General features: G+C 38.6%; 1 protein-coding gene across 2 annotated transcripts in view; it reads left to right on the top strand.

The window, feature by feature from the left end:
* The window catches only part of Cerk (Ceramide kinase), a 37,050-nt gene that overhangs the window by 4,985 nt on the left and 15,390 nt on the right, over positions 1–16,675 (top strand). The window lies entirely within an intron of this gene.

Genomic DNA, 16,675 nt, shown 5'->3' with positions numbered 1-16,675 from the left:
ATAATCAAATTAATTTATTCGTTACAGCGAGGCTTGTATTTAAATCTTTTCGGAAAGTACACGATGATCTTTCTACTAACCTTTTGTGACGTCTGTCGCATGCTCGGGGCATGCAATCGATGCTGGCTGATGCACCTGTTTCCCGTCTTATCGACGGAGCACAACGGGACCATTGACGGCGTGTCGCCTGAAGAAATTCTTCTCCGATATGTTCCAACCATTAAAGTCCTCGAAAGGTTTCGTCGCTGCGTTTTATCCATGGATACAAAGTTCAACCGAAAAACTCCAAAAATCGACCAAGTAGAAAGAACATCTATCCATTGTTCTATAATTTGCAATTTCTGTAATTTGTCTCAGAAAAATAAAAATACTTTTCCTAATAATCAAGATACAGATTTTGTGGGAATAGCCGAATTGAGATCGCAATTTGTAATAATTTCCTACGTTATTTCAAGCTACTGCTTACATCCTTACACTAATGCAAAATTTATATTAAAATTATTTAACAACTTAGATCCGTTGAATAATAATTCATTCGATGATTGAGAATTATGACACTCTTCGAGTCAAAGATTAAACAAAATCAAAAGTAGAATGATCCCTGTCTCCGCCAGACGTTCGCCAAAAGTTCCATTGTTCGGCGCAGGAATCGATCACGAAGCGAATTACTCCGTATCAAACGAGCGTTATCGAAATCAGATAATTAATTCAGTAAGAATTTATTATTTAAACGAATCCCTTGGAGCCAGATAACTCTGTCGATCGAATCGAGGCTTCGTCGAGGAACTTTGCATAATTTAATTTGGCGATTTATCATTTATATTATCGTGCACGACGAGATGCTTCGACTGTGTGTTTGCATAAGCAGAAGGATCGTTCGTTTGCTAATCAGTTTAACATAAATCGAGCGCGAGACAGTCGACGATTTGAATAATCGTCTCCCGAGGATTGCATTCGAATATGGCCGCCCTCGTCGAATGGGACACATGGTGTCGGAGCATAATATCGTCGTTCGTGTCGATGTTCGCAGGTGTGCACGGAATAACCGATTCCTTCTCGGCGATCGTCAAAGGCAGGAAAAAATGTAGTCGCGCTCGTCCTTGAGCCTGATTCGCGTATGATTCTGTTTCCTCGTGCCGGTGATGTCTTCGGACGTCGGCGACTGCTGTGACGTTCGTTCATTAGTGACATAAACTGCGGAAACTGGTTATTAAAAATATTCATCTCTTTCGTAATCTTTGAATTATTTGAATTACTTGAATCATTCGAATTATTTGAAGCTTATTTCTGCATCGAAGTTCGCAAGAAATCCGAACTAATCGAGTTACCTACTTCAGCTTATAAATAATTAAAAAAAAACATTTCATTAATTACAAGCTTCATCTAATACCACTAGATTCATAACATCCCACTGAAACACCACAAAATTAAAATTGCTCGCTATTCGTATTTATACTACATGAAATATTAAAAATCAAAACATCGAACGTCTATCACATAAATGTTATTAAAACACATATTCCCAATCGTCGTTGAAACGACTATAATTTATGACACATGCACTATAATTTATACATCTAGCCTTTCTCTTCTAAGCCTAATCTATCGAACCTCCTTTGTCCGACATTATCATTTCACTTTTACAAATAATATCTCGATAACGATACCTCGAGAACGTCGACTCGGTTAGGTACACTTGAACCTGCCGCTACGAAGATGGCGTAGTTCTTTTTATCTCTAGTTAACCGAACGTTCGGCGTCCCGCGTTACATAAGCCAGGTCGCCGGTGCATACGAAATCGCTCCGGTTCTTCCGGAATTAATTGGGATTTCGTCGATTCCGATGCGGGAGGGGCGCGGACAGAAATAATTAATTGCGCTCCGAGTGTGTAACAACGCGCGAGCCGCGAACGAGGGTAGAATGAATTAGTGTATGAATATTCCGTTCGCGTGAACTGATGCTGGCGTTGGACAGTTTTCATTTGCATACGATTACACCTCTCTCTTTACATCTCGCTCGTCTCCTTCTATTTAGGAAGCCTCGCCGGTCCGTCGTAAGATTGTTAATTACTTTCGCGTCCAGGTAATAGGCGGCTGCTGAGAAAAAAACGGTGAAAAACCTACAAACCCAGGTAATCGTTCGATTTAACTTGTTAACGGACTGCGGGTTTTTATGCGAATACGAAGTTTTACGTACGTTGTTCTCATAAATTTGGAATGTGGCGAAAACTCGGTTCTTTTGCTAAGTATCTCGTAGAAACTAAACTACAACAGAAACTTACATTAATCTTAAATTTCTTGCTTTACTGACGTTAGAACTGAATTATCATAACTGCGATAAATGCATACTCCTAAGTTTCCATTTAAAAAGTTCAACTTACACTGAAAATATTTTTCATTTCTAAAACTTCGAGAATGATAGATTAGAGTAGACTTTATTCGACTGTGGTTGTAAAAGAAATTCGATTTCCTCGCCAGCCGACATCTATCCTAAATTAAAAAATTTCAAATCACCTCAAATGGTAGCTCTTTGTTCTCCCAAAGCAAGAGGAATTCTAAATCACATGAATCTCATATCCATTAACAATCCACGAACTGTCCAAACTACACTTAATCAGAATCTTAACTCGCCTCTATCCATTCCCGAATGGTATGACCCTGAATACGTGGATAAAACTCGCAGCATCGTGTCACGTCCGGTGATTTTCCTAAGAAGACACTTTCGGGCAGCATTGAGCCGGTCAGAGACCCCTAGAAACACGGAAGACGAGTCCCCCATAGAAGGTCATAATCGCGGAACAACGTGAGGCGGCCGTTGGGATATCGGACTTAGTGAAAACCGATGACCTTCTCGAATCGCCCGGTTCTCCACGGCGGCGAGGTCTCTCTAAGAACTCGAACCGGCCGCGACCGACCGCTGGAGAGACCGGTGTGAACGACCGACTGCTCTGCGACGACGCCTAAATTTACCTGAACGAATTCGGGCTGCAACTGGTGAACAAACGCTGCCGCGGAATTCAGGATTCCTCGCGTGGCTGCGGTCGAAATGCGACTTAACCCTTTGCACTCGGAAATTTCTCACTGGAAATATTTAACATTCTTTGATGAGGCGAAGACGATATTCTTTGAAATTAACTCGAAGGGAAAACAAGTATATTAAGGAGCAAAGCTATTCCAATATTTCACGTATGGAGGCGTTGTACAAAGTTCAACATTAAGTATCATATTTTATAGTTTTTATAGGTTGTCTTTCCTTTGTTACGTCTGAACAGGAGTGTTAATTTTTGTCTTAAAACTAAAAGTAACAGATGGGTCAAGATGATCTGTTCTTGATTTCTTCTTTTTGCAATTATTGAAAAGATCACAGACGTTTCTTTGAGAATTTATTAAGAAATTAAATTAGCAACAGGCATTTTCAATCAATTAAAGTCTCGATAAATGCTCTCTTGGAGTTTGTATAGAGGAATTTTGGAAAGTCGTGTTAGTTTTGAATATTTTAGATTTCTAAGAGTGATCGAAACCTATCAGATTTGTGTTCATAACAATACTACCACCAAAAGGATCTAAATATTCAAATTTCAAATGAAACATTCCATATACTTCCACCTATTCATTTCCTCACTTGTTACACATCAATCATGTATACCGCTCCGATAGAATCATTTACCAATAAAAGCTAATCTTTGTACAAAGTAGACAAACCCTGTGTCGCAGCATCTGATTCTTTCTTTTTCAATTACTCGAAGGTCGCATCTGTAGGTGCATAAATGAATAAGCTTAGAAACGAACACAATCAGAAACTGGGTTAATTCCTGCATGCTGGTCAAGATAATGTTGCTCAAGGTTTTATAATTTTTAAGGAGATCGACACACAGATGCTGCTCGGAATAAATTATAGGGTCTCCTGTTCGGTTGTTAATACAGGGTGACTGGCGAAGCGAAGCACTCTGACGCGGCGTGCAGCCGCGTCTATTCACTTATCTGTAGAACGCGACAAGAAGCGGCGCAGACGCAATACAGTTGCGTCACGAACTTCTAATTGCCGCTTCGCAATAAACATCTAGTTTCGTTTACATAAGAGACAATAATGAGGACGGGAAATTAACGAGGAAACGGACCACTGAAGCACGAGTGATTCGAACGCTAGAATTACCATTTCAACCGGTTTTAGTTGTCTTATTTCGCAATTATTGGTGTATTCGAAGTACTCGATATCCGAAATGATACTGAAAATATATAGTTTCACTTAAATATAAAACGAATGTATTATTACAATTTTTGTAAGCATTACATCAATCCCAATAATTGCAAGGTAGTTCTAGAATTAAAAATTGTAAAACGTTCGTCGAGAATACTGATATCGAAGCAGAATACTGATATTCCATACAGAATATTAGAAAACGAGCAAAGTCTAACGTCTCTCTTTATGAACGCTCGACGAAGAGGTTATGCATAATAAAGTATTATTATAAAACACTTAATTAAGCGCTTTCATTCCTTTCCGCGTTAGGCTGCGGGAAATCGCTCGTTAACTTGGGATCATCTTCTGTACCGTGTAATAAATATCTTTCCCAATAAAACACGCAGCTCCGGGTTTATAAATCAGCCTGATTACTTACTAATCTAGACTCAAGTGTAGAATTAATCCCATCATCTCGCGGTTCCCTTCACAGCCGCACTCGTCAGGATTAGTTTATCTTTCGGTTTATTGCGCATTTGGAATCCTACTTTCACTTTAATCCTTCGTTCGCTTTGGATATTGAATGTTGATAAGAGAAAAATTGTGCCCGTATTCGATTGTGAATTAATTAATAGGATTTAAAATTAGTAAACTCAACTCGAAATCTTCAAAACAAGGAATTAAAAGAAAGACACATTATTTGTATTTATAAAATTCAATTTCTCTTAATCTAACTCGCCTCACAATTAATCCTCACTGCTAAATCATCGGTGACCCCCGACCAAATCGAATTACTACAGTTCACTCAGTTAAACGATGATTATATGAAAACTTCTCTTTATTATAAATAATGCCACATAATGCAGTAACATTCAGCCAGATAAATGTGGAATAGTAATAATGCAATTCGATTAAATGATTTAATATTATATTTCCTCCATTCTATGTATTTTCTGCTGACGGATTTTTTCGGACATATCCCAAAACTGCGGCACTAATTGCGCGTGTATGGGAAAAAATGGAAAACATTTTTCATACAATAAACTCATTTATACTGCATTGCAACAACACAAATTTTTAAAAATACCATCTATTTACTTAAATTTGTTTTAATTCATTTTGTGGATAAAATTAGTAAAACGCACTTATAATACACTCAAATTAACACAAATAATTTTTTATGATTCTTTACACGAGTGGTTTGCTATACAAAGTGCGTGAATTCCCTTTTTACAAATAGAGCGAATTAACTTTGAACGAAAAAGGAGTGCTATCTTCGCAATTTTGGCAAAACATAAGAGGATATAACGCTCCTCAGCAGTCAAACGGTTAATAAACCGAATAACAATCACGCAAGCGTATATTTGTTCAGAAAACCATCTCGACCCCCGATCTTCACAGACAATTTTACACCTGCGAAACTCTCTAAAAAGATTTCGCCGGTTAGTCCCGCGAACAACGAACGAAATCACGCTGGTCGATGAAAGTAGAAAGCGTGGATCATCCGCGGAAACAATCAGCGTTGCGGATGCGTCTTCGCGCGGCGCAGCCCACGTCACAGGGACCGCAAGTAGGACGCGTGCCAGAGCAAGGGACGTCTGGAAAGAGAACTGAATCTCCGCAGGATCCGCAGAGAGGCCGGGCCCCGGTTGCGTCGATTTCCCTGCGGCTGGAAAAGCGCCTGCCTCCGCTCGGCCCGGAGAAAATTACGTAAAGAGGGCATCGCATAAGTCACGCTCAACTTGTATCCTGCGCGTACACGTGCAACGCGCCCGCACCGACTTGCAAGTTTCACTTTTGCGTGCCTTCGGTTTACGTAATGTCCTTCGGCCGGCTGCAACCGTGGGCACCGGAAAATTTGATTGTTTTTATGATATAATCACTCGGTGATGCGCGACTGCGGTGCAGCCGTGACGTTGATGGTTGTTATTAGGCGGACGGAGGATTTTGCGTGAGAGGATTTGCGAAGGATTTGCTTGTTGGATGAGTGAACGTTAGGGTTTCATTGTTTTTGATAGGTGTGCTTTATGATGGGATCTGTGGAGATTCTTCTGTTGATTGGGTTTCGATTGTCACTTTGTTTCGGGTTTAGGTATTAACCCTTTGCACTCGAAAGATTTCCAGTGGAAATATTCAACACTTTTCGACGAGGTATAGGTGATATTGTTTGAAACTAATTTAACGATAATTCATAGGTAAATTAAGCGACAAAGGTGTTTTATTTCAATATTTCACGTAACAATGCGAAGTTTAATTTGAAATATTAAATATTAAATATTCAACTTTATAGAATCAAGTGGTGACTGAGAGTCACCTCTCGAGTGCAAAGGGTTAACACTAGAACTACCGTACCAGTCAAAATGACTGGTTTCGATTTGTTTGCTTCGCAGTGATTAATACCTTAAAAGCATTGAATATTTGATATGATTTTGGAAATAAATAGTTTCACTTGAGCACTATGATGAATATCCAAAGAAACTGAAAATAATCTATTGTTACAATTTTTATAGAGATTACATATGAATCGTTTAAATGCTCGGTAGTTCTAGTGTTAATGTCGGTTGGGTGGGATGGAAGGATTGCATTGATTTGTGAGCATTGGGGTTTCTTTGTTTTTGATAGGTGTGCTTTATGATGGGATCTGTGGGCGAGATTTTTCTGTTGATTGGGTTTCGATTGTGACTTGGTTTCGAGTTTAGGTATTGATTTGCGTGGGATGGGAGGATTGCATTGCAGTTGGAGATTGGATGTTGAAAGGTGAAAATTGAAAATTGAGGATTGAAGATTTGAAAGTTGAAGAGTTGAGAGTAAAAGTGGAAATTGGAGATTGAAAGTTGAGAATGGAAAGTTGAGAGTTAAGATTTGAAAGGTGGAAATTGGAGATTAAAAATAGAAGCAATAGATTTCAGGAATATTTCAGATACGATACAACTAAAATTTCAATCTGTCACTAAGACGTGTAGAATATGTCGTGGCAAAACTTGGGAAAATTCTAAACTTGACTGAACCGATAGCAGAAACACGTTGGACTTAAGCAACGTATACATCAAACACTGACCTAACGCAAACATAACCTACATCGAGCCCATAAATCGTTTAAACATTCTAAATCCGAGCCAAAACATTTTGGAAATGTTCCAGACCTCAGTCAATAGAGTCACTCAACCCAAACTTAATCCTAACCCAATCTAACTTAATACGGACCTAATCTAGACTCGATATAACTCGACAAAAACGTGACCTAACATAAATTTAATTAAAATTTAATCAAACAGATCGAAATATCTCGTTTCCGTCATAAAACATTTTGTTAACATGCCAGAGCCAGTTCTCTGGATCTCGAAAGTATTTCATACATATTCAAACACGTGTTATACTACATAAACTTAGATAATACATTATATAGTGTAATTAACCCAGATAATTAACCAATCGAAGTCCACGAAAGAAAAAACGGTTGAATATTTACGTCTCTTTTATATTCCCTTCGTACCATGCCAAAAGATTATCACTTCGATCAATCTCCGCCAACACCATTCGAAAGGAAAAACCTTAAACAATTTTAACGAAGTGAAAACGTTCGCCGTTCGTTGCTTTGCCGACCAATAATTTCTTATGAAAGTGGTATCGATGAACTACGAGAACGGAATTCCTAATTAATTAAACAGGCTGCCCATTCCAGTTATCCATTTACTGCAATGATCAAACCCACCGAGCGAAAGATCGAGAAACTGATAAAATCATACTAAAAAAACATCAATTAAAACCTTCAGCTTTTACTACAATTAGAGTATTCGCTAGAACAATGAGAATAAAGAAATAGCTTCGCTGTTAACTTAATAAAATTACTAGAAATTAGCTGCGAAATAATCGAGTGAAAACACCGAACAAAAGTCACTGAAGCTTTACAAAAATTTGAAATAATTAAATGGAGTAACTGAAACTTGGAATAATTAAAATATAATGTTGCTACACCGGCGACACGTGGGTAGCTCATTCAGAGAACGAAACCAGTGGAGCGTTGCTGATGAGAACATTGGCTTCGTTGCATAACGCGATCTGAGGCACAGCGTGGACCGACGGCCTAGTAATTAATATCCAATTGGCGGAGGGGCAGCAGTCGCCGCGTTGCACACGTGAGCCAGCACGTGAGCCGGCTCACGGAACAACGGAGCCCGCGAAACCGTTCGATCAACCGTTTCACCGGTGCAGAATAGCTGAGCGCGAACTCTGGTTCACCTGAGACGCTGCGGAATTGCAGCGTCGCACAGCGCGGCCGCCTGTGGACGGAACTCCGACATTCGACTATTCGAATAATGAAAATTGAAACATGGGTTTGATTTGAAAAGTAACAAAAATGGGTTTGATTTGAAAAGTAACAATTTTGTGCGAATAAATTCCGTTTCTTTATTTATACAATGTTGGAATCGAAACGCGAGATATCCATTGTCATTGAAAAAAACTGCATAATATTGGCATAGTGTAAACAAAAATATGACCATCATATATTTAGCTCTACACCTTACAATTTTTGTCTGAAGCATTTGTTTGTATCATTAATTCTTTTAAAGTTATTGAGTTTCGTCCAGAAAACGGATGATTGGCTGCCCCGTGCGACGGTGCAGTGTCTGATTGCCTAGAGATTCGCCCGATAAAGTCGATCGAAATGCAAACGCATCGGATCAGACGCCGGAGTTCGAATGAGAAGCGGATGGAATTTAAATTAATGATGTCGCGTTGGGGATTGGGGAATTAGATTCTGGAACGAGGCAGGTAGATTATGAGGCGAGACCGTTTGTTTTGATGGAATAGGATTTTGAGAGCATAGGATGGCGTGGAATTATTAAAAATTTAATTAGATTGGGAATGAGGAGAGACTAGGGATTGGAAGTTATTTGAGTATATGAATATATTTGAGTTTGACGGCTTTGGACTTCGTATAATTCAACTTGAAATGCTTCAAATTTGAATGCGTACAATATGAAACGTTGCAAACTTGAACGCATTCAACTTGCAACGTTTCAATTTTGAATGCGTTGAAAGTTGAAACGTTGCAAATAGGATGCATTCAAGTTCGACGCGTTGAAAATAGAATGCATTCAAATTCGAAGCCTTGAAAATAGAATGCATCCAAATTCGAAGCGTTAAAAATAGAATGCATTCAAATTCGAAGCGTTGAAAATTGAACGCATTCAAGTTGCAATGTTTCAAATTTCAACGCATTCAACTTAAAATGTTTCAATTTTGAGTGCATTCAATTTGAAACGTTGAAAATAGAATTCATTCAAATTCGAAGCGTTGAAAATTGAATGCATTCAACTTGAAACGTTTCAACTTGAAACGCATTCAACTTGAAACCCTTCAACTTCGAACATATTCAATTTTCAGCGCTCCGAATTCGAACGCCTTCGACTTGCAGCGCTTCAAATCTGAATGCATTCAATTCTCAACGTTTCAAATGTCAACTCATCAACTTGAAACGCTTCAAGTTTCAACATATTCCACTAGAAACTCTTCCAGTTCGGCTACATGTAATTCAAACCGCTTCAAAACGAATGTTACCTACCACGAAACTCTTTGACCTCGGTTGCATTAAATTCGAAATACGTCAGATTCAGCAGTATCACACTCGACGCATTTCGAATCGTACAACATTCGCTCACAGCGCACACAAAATACGGGTTTACTCAGTTTCAAACGAGGTCCGCGTAAAGACCCCTTTTCCATTCCCGAAAAGGTGCAAACGAACGCAGCCGAGCGGCGCATACAAAACCGCATTCATCCAGCGACTGCAAATGAAAAGACCGTTTCGGCCATTAACGGTCCCCGTCTTCTTCCTCCTCCTTCGCAAGGTGATCATTCGTCAGCCTTCGCCATTCACATTTACTTTCGTGAGCGGTGCGCGCCTTACAAGGTGATTCTCGTAAATATTTCTGCCCCGAATCTCCGGCGACCACGTCGGATCAATCGACGGAGCTGAGAAAGAAAAAACTTTCCACACCGCTCGGGCTCGCCAATATAAATTATTAGTCACAGTCGAAAGCACGGGAAACGTACCGAGCATTTATCCGCGAACTTGTTCGCCGGGTACGAAGTTACTCTATAATTATGTGTAATATGCTCCGTACGTTCACGGACACGCAACTCGGTTGGAACACAGCGAAACGCGATTATGAGAGGGGAATAAAAAAGTGCGCGCGGTAATTTGATTGGGGTTAACTGGTCTTATGAAATAGCCGAGTATACTAATGGGAACTTTGCGTAGCAATACAAGTAACAGTTTTAAGCAACAATAGAAATAGAAACTTCGAGTCCCTGGAAATAAATATTTCACAGCGAACGTTCCTCGAAAGTACGAACGAACGATATTCCAAAACATTATCATATTTTCACAAGAGAACACAAACTTCCATTCCACGCTTCAGCAATCTCTATAGAAAACAAACTCGCGAATAGACTATTGGCCCATCAATCAATCAATCTTCTAAGCATCGATCATCTTAACTCAATCTACTTTCCCGCAGCGGCGAGCCACTCCTCAATTGGCTCGTTGCGAGTCCATAACTTTCCAGAATCGAGTTCGATCCATTTTCTCGATTCGATTCTCGCGGCGAAACTTTCGACGTCCGAGCAAATTGAAATCGCGAATTACCGCCGGCCAAGATATTCGCGTTGCCGCCCACGCGTCGGAGGGTACGCACGCGACCGCGCGACCTAGAAATATCTCTTCTCGCTTGACGCGTGGGTTACAATGGCGACGCGGCGGAGACAATGGCCGATGGATCACGGGCGAGAGAGTCGGCCTGAAAATCGCGGACCACGGCGAGTAGCCTCGCCGCTTATTGTTACGCGCGCGCGAAAAAGTGCTGATCGAGGACACGTGGATCTCTCGATCACGCGGACGCTCAGGCTCGATCCACAGTGTCTAGACGGCTCGCCGCGATTCCCGGCGCGTAACTGCGCGGAGAACTTGTGCGAAGTTTCGACGGAGATTGTGTTTGATAGGAAATCGAGTAGACTGGATTTTGGATGGTTCGAGTTTGGAAATATTTGATTTTTGATGCTTTGGATTGGAGTATGTTGTATTTGGAACGCTTTGAATTTGAACGTATTCAAGCTGAAATGCTTCGAATGAGAAGGTATTTCGTTTGAAATGTTTTAAATTTGAAAGTATGTACGTTGAAGAGTTTCACACTTGAAAATATTCAACTCGAAACGCTTTGAATTTGAACGCATCCAACTTGAAACGTTTTAAAGTTGAAAATATCCCACTTGAACGCCTTGAATTTTCAACGCATTCAACTGGAAACGCTTTGAATTTGAACGCGTGCAACTTAAAACGCTTCAAATTGTATGCGTTCAACTTGAAAGGCTTTGAATTCGAACGCGTTCAACTTGGAACGCTTCAAATTTGAAAATATCCAACTTAAATTGCTTCACATTTGAACGCATCCAACTTGAAACGTTTTAAACTTGAACGCATTCATCTTGGAACGCTTCAAATTTGAAAATATCCAACTTAAATTGCTTCACATTTGAACGCATCCAACTAGAAACGTTTTAAACTTGAAAGTATTTTCACTTTGAAATTCATTTTCACACTTAGAACTTAAACATTCGAATAAATGCGTTCGAAATAATAAATTTGATAAAGCTTAATAGTATGGATCGAGCCTAACTGGCCGTGGATCGATTTGAAATTACGACTCGTTGCGAAATATTTTTACGATGACGATTCCCTGTTAACGACCGTTCTGTGTTTCACGTTTCATAATTCGAACGCTTGAAATACTGCCGCGTTGACATATTCTATACTGACTAACCAAAGAGTCCGAATGATATTTCCTTTAATGGATCTTTAATGGGACCACTTACCTTCAATCATTCAAACCTTATTCTGAATTTTACGACTCCGAATGTCCAAAACTGGAATCTTAAAAAATAATCTTGTCATTATCCAATTTTGGATTGTACTGTCCTCATTGCTCATTTATGTCCTCGAAATTCGCTTCATTATAAATGATAAATATTGTCACACTTACCGATTTAATTTCTACAAATTCTACTATCGAAGATTTATTTTGTCAACCAACATTATACAATATAATCAAATCTCCCTGACCAATCGAACTCACTTAAAAAAATCCACAAATTGCTCATCACGGAATTCTCCAAATCGTCAGAGATCTTTAAATATTTTTAAAAGATCGCGACAATGGAACCTTAAAAAATAATCTTGCGATTATCCAGTTTGGATTGTACTGTTCTCATTGCTCATTTATGTCCTTGAAATTCGCTTCATTATAAATGATAAATATTGTCACACTTACCGATTTAATTTCTACAAATTCTGCTATCGAAAGTTTATTTTGCCAACCAATATTACACAATATAATCAAATCCACTCAATTAAAAAAATCCACAAATTGTTCATCACGGAATTCTCCAAATCGTTAGAGATCTTCAAATATTTTTAAAAAATCGCGACAATGGAACTAATTCTCCAATGAAGTTAATCAGTCATTCGAATCTACAGTGACGGATGGGAAGACGCAGCGAGAACGGAGGCGGCCGGTTCAATTGTACTTATCGCGGGCATAATCAAAAGTTTCTCAATCTCTGTCGTCATTTCTGGGTTCAACGGGACTGTTGACAATGCGATTTGTCTAGCTCGGAGCGATTCGTAGGCGTCACGCGAGCTCGAGCGAGAAAGTCCATTCCCGTCGCATCTCGCCGCCGCTCGGGGAGGGAAGGAATCGACCTGACCGTGGACAGAAGTTCGAGGCACCCGATCGATCGTTATTTCGATCACGTATCAACGCTCCGTGAACTGTAGCTGCACGTTCGTGACACGCGATCGGTAGGAACCCGAACGATCGAGCTGTTTTTAGAATTTTATTTATAAGCCGTTGCATTTCTGTGTTTCCGGAACAGCCTCGACTGTTCCAATAAATTGCTTGCGCAACGAATTATTCAATAACTTGGTTAACAATCAGTCGGAAATTTCAAGGATGAATTAGAGTGAACTATAGTTCAGCAATTAAGTAATCTAACGATAATTCAATTCTCCTGTTACGTTCTCTTTTGACACGTTGAACGCCACGATCGAATTATTGTAATTCAATCAATTAAATGATTATTTGCACGCATTTTTATATTATATATAATGCTACCTAATGCAGTGATATTTGACAAGATTCACGTGCAATAATAATAAAATTCAATGGAATGGTTTGATACTTTTCATTTTGTGTATTTTACTACTTCAACCGTACAATAACGAGTGAGACTCGTGATGAAGATTTCTAGACTAATTTAACAACAATCGATGTTATTCATTACCCACGGATCAAAGCAAACTATTTTGCTATTATCATTGTATTATCTTCAAATAAAATTTCCACTTGAAGTAGAATGGAGAATTTTGTTGCTTTTCTTCCAAGTTGTCGATAGTAAAATGGTACATCAACTTAGTGGCGAAAGTAAATAGTACGCAAGGGGTTAATTTGACTTCATAGAAATTTACAAATTTACATAAGTGTTACTTTAGCATTCTCAATGATGCCCGAAGAACTCCAGTATCGAAACACACCTGATTGATTTCTGGTCCATTATCGGTTACGCAACTGTGTTATCAGTTTCGGCTGAGTCGCGTGTGGTTCACGCCTCTCCGAGCTAAGCGTTATCAGTTTGTGATAACGTGAACTTGTTCCCAGCGCGGTATAAATAAATAAATGAGCGAGTTTTCGAGATGCGACTTAGAGGATACCTATCGTTAACTCATTTGCTGCTAGCATTTCCTTCGGTAACAGACTTCATAGCAATTTTTTGTTTCAATAAAATATATGGTCTTCACAAAGTACAAATGTAATTTCTTTTTCAACACGCGTAAATGTAATTTACTCTTCTTTGCACAAAATATGAAATATCGATCGTCACAAATATGCGACGCTGCTAGCGACGCTGTTAACACTAGAACTACGTAGCAATAAAAATGACTGGTTTCAGTCTTTCCGTTTAGCAATTATTGATATCTTCGAAGCATTGAATATTCGAAATTATTTTGAAAATAAATAGTTTCACTTGAATACTGTAATGAATGTCTGAAGAAACCGAAAATAATCTATTGTTACAATTTTTATAGCAATTACATTTCAATCGTATCAAATGCTCGGTAGTTCTAGTGTTAAAAAATGGTTCGAAGCTAGACATTGTTTTAACCCTTTGTAGGCCCATGTAACTTTGGAGTCACATATCAATATATTGGCATCTTGACGATTTATTTCATTTTGCACTCAAAGTGGCGAGTAAAATTAAGTAATCAGTTAAGTTAAACTTTTATACGCTCAGGCGTGAAAGTTTCACGTCATTGTAGCTTGAAAGTTACAGAATATACTCGTTTGATGAAATTATTGAAACTATTGAATACATTGTCAACTCGTATTCATACGTGGATTATTAATTTTGCACTGCATTGATTTTGTTATAATCATGAACAGAAAGTCAGCCCAGAAAGTTAACACGTTGAATGCCGCACGATTTCATGGCGGAAAATACACAAAATGAAAAAATATTAAATCATTCGATTGAATTGCATTACTGTAACTGCACGTCCATCTAGCTGAACGTACCGCATTAGATAGTATTATTTACAATATACAAATGTTTTCGAATAATCATCGTTTAATTGAGCAAACTATAATAATTCAATTTGATTGGTCACCAGTGACCTCCATGGCATTCAACGTGTTAACCAACAGTCGTTTTGAAATATATAGCTTCAGGAACCTAGGAGACACGTTAGGAAATAGCGACTACGTCCTAGAAATGCTGGAAGGATCTATAAAACAATCAAGTCGTAAGATAAGATTCTTATAGCTGATCAGAGAGTGGCTGTCATCGATCAAGGTTGCTCGGGGGTCTAACAATAACGCACAGATACTATTGTAGCTGGTTAGAGCAGGTGAGAGAATAGTCTCAAGGTAACTCGGAATTACAATAGCAATTTGAAAAGGTTCGAGAAGGTGACCAGATATGGTCGGAGTAGCCATTATCATCCAAGATGGTTCGCAAGTCCAACGAGACAAAAGATTAACGGCGGCGATCACGAGTGACGAAGGAATGCTCGTAATCGATACCGAATCAGAGATCTTAACGAACCTAATCATGAATGAACAGAATGTGATTGGGAATTACATAAAAAGCATCGAAGATCATTGAGGTAGCTGAAAGGTTTAAGGAAAAGCTAAAAATGTTCGTAGAACGTCAATCATTCAAGAATAGTCCGAAGGTAGCTGTCGGCAGTCAAAATACTACGACGATAATAAGAGTCGAAAAAGACAAAGGAATACCCGATAAGCCGTGCGAACAGCACGCAGAATAATCTATAGCTGTAATCGTTCGTTATCAGTAATTAACTTATCTCTGTTGATTATCTGCGTGCTATCTTTCACTCCGATGTTTATCCGTATCAAGCATCCGCAGTATTTTGGAAACTAAGCCTACGTCATTAACACTAAAACTACCGAGCAATTAGAGTGACCTGATTTTTACAAAAAATTTCCTTAGTTCCTTGAGATTTGAAGGATCTCCTAATCTCGTATCTACACGAGTACACAAATTTAATTGAAGATCTTTCGCTGATTTCTTGAAATTGAAATGAAAACCTTCGGAATTGAGATACTTATGAAATAAACGTTCCGAAGTGGGTCAATTTGACTCATCTGGTAGTTTTAGTGTCAAAGAATCAACTATACGGTCCCATGAATTCAGTTTATAAGAAGATTGATATGTTTATTCGTTTATTTGTTGTAGACCAGTGATCACGTACGTTCTAATTGGTTACGTTCGGTTCTTTCATCGGACGTCTCGATAAATCCTTGGACTTGAAAGGAATTTTAAGGATCGATAGTCAGTGGGGTCGCGACCATTAATTATGTAACACTCTCGATTATTCGTTGTGACTGCTTTCGTCTTGGTCTGCTGCAATATTAAGTGACAGCTGTTAGGGGATCGTAAACCGAGCCTTTGTTTCATGCGAGCCGACTCCGCGGCATTGATTTTGCTCCGTTTCTTTCCGTCTGTTTTCCATTTCGCTTCTTAACGTACACAAAACACCGAACGAAAAATGATTTATCGTAACTACTAAACGCACACCGGCAGAAATGGTTTATTATGATTTTTACAACTGAGTCATTAATATATCAATCTTTAAACTCAATTACGACGAGCATTGAAGAATAATATTTCTATTAATATTTATTTTCATCAAGTTCAATCAACTTTCAGACTTATTTCATTATTCACTTTTCATTGATTAATATTTAAATTTAAACTAAAAATGATATATCGTAACTACTAAACGCACATCGGCAGAAATGGTTTAGTATGATTTTTACAACTGAGTCATTAATATATCAATCTTTATAAATATTTCCATTAATAATAATATTTCCATTAATATTTATTTTCATAAAGTTCAATCAACTTTCAATCT

Source organism: Nomia melanderi, chromosome 4 (assembly GCF_051020985.1).
Source record: "Nomia melanderi isolate GNS246 chromosome 4, iyNomMela1, whole genome shotgun sequence".
Taxonomy (NCBI): Eukaryota; Metazoa; Arthropoda; class Insecta; order Hymenoptera; family Halictidae; genus Nomia; species Nomia melanderi.
The sequence above is the reverse complement of the archived record's forward strand: the minus strand, read 5'-3'. Positions and strand labels throughout refer to the sequence as shown.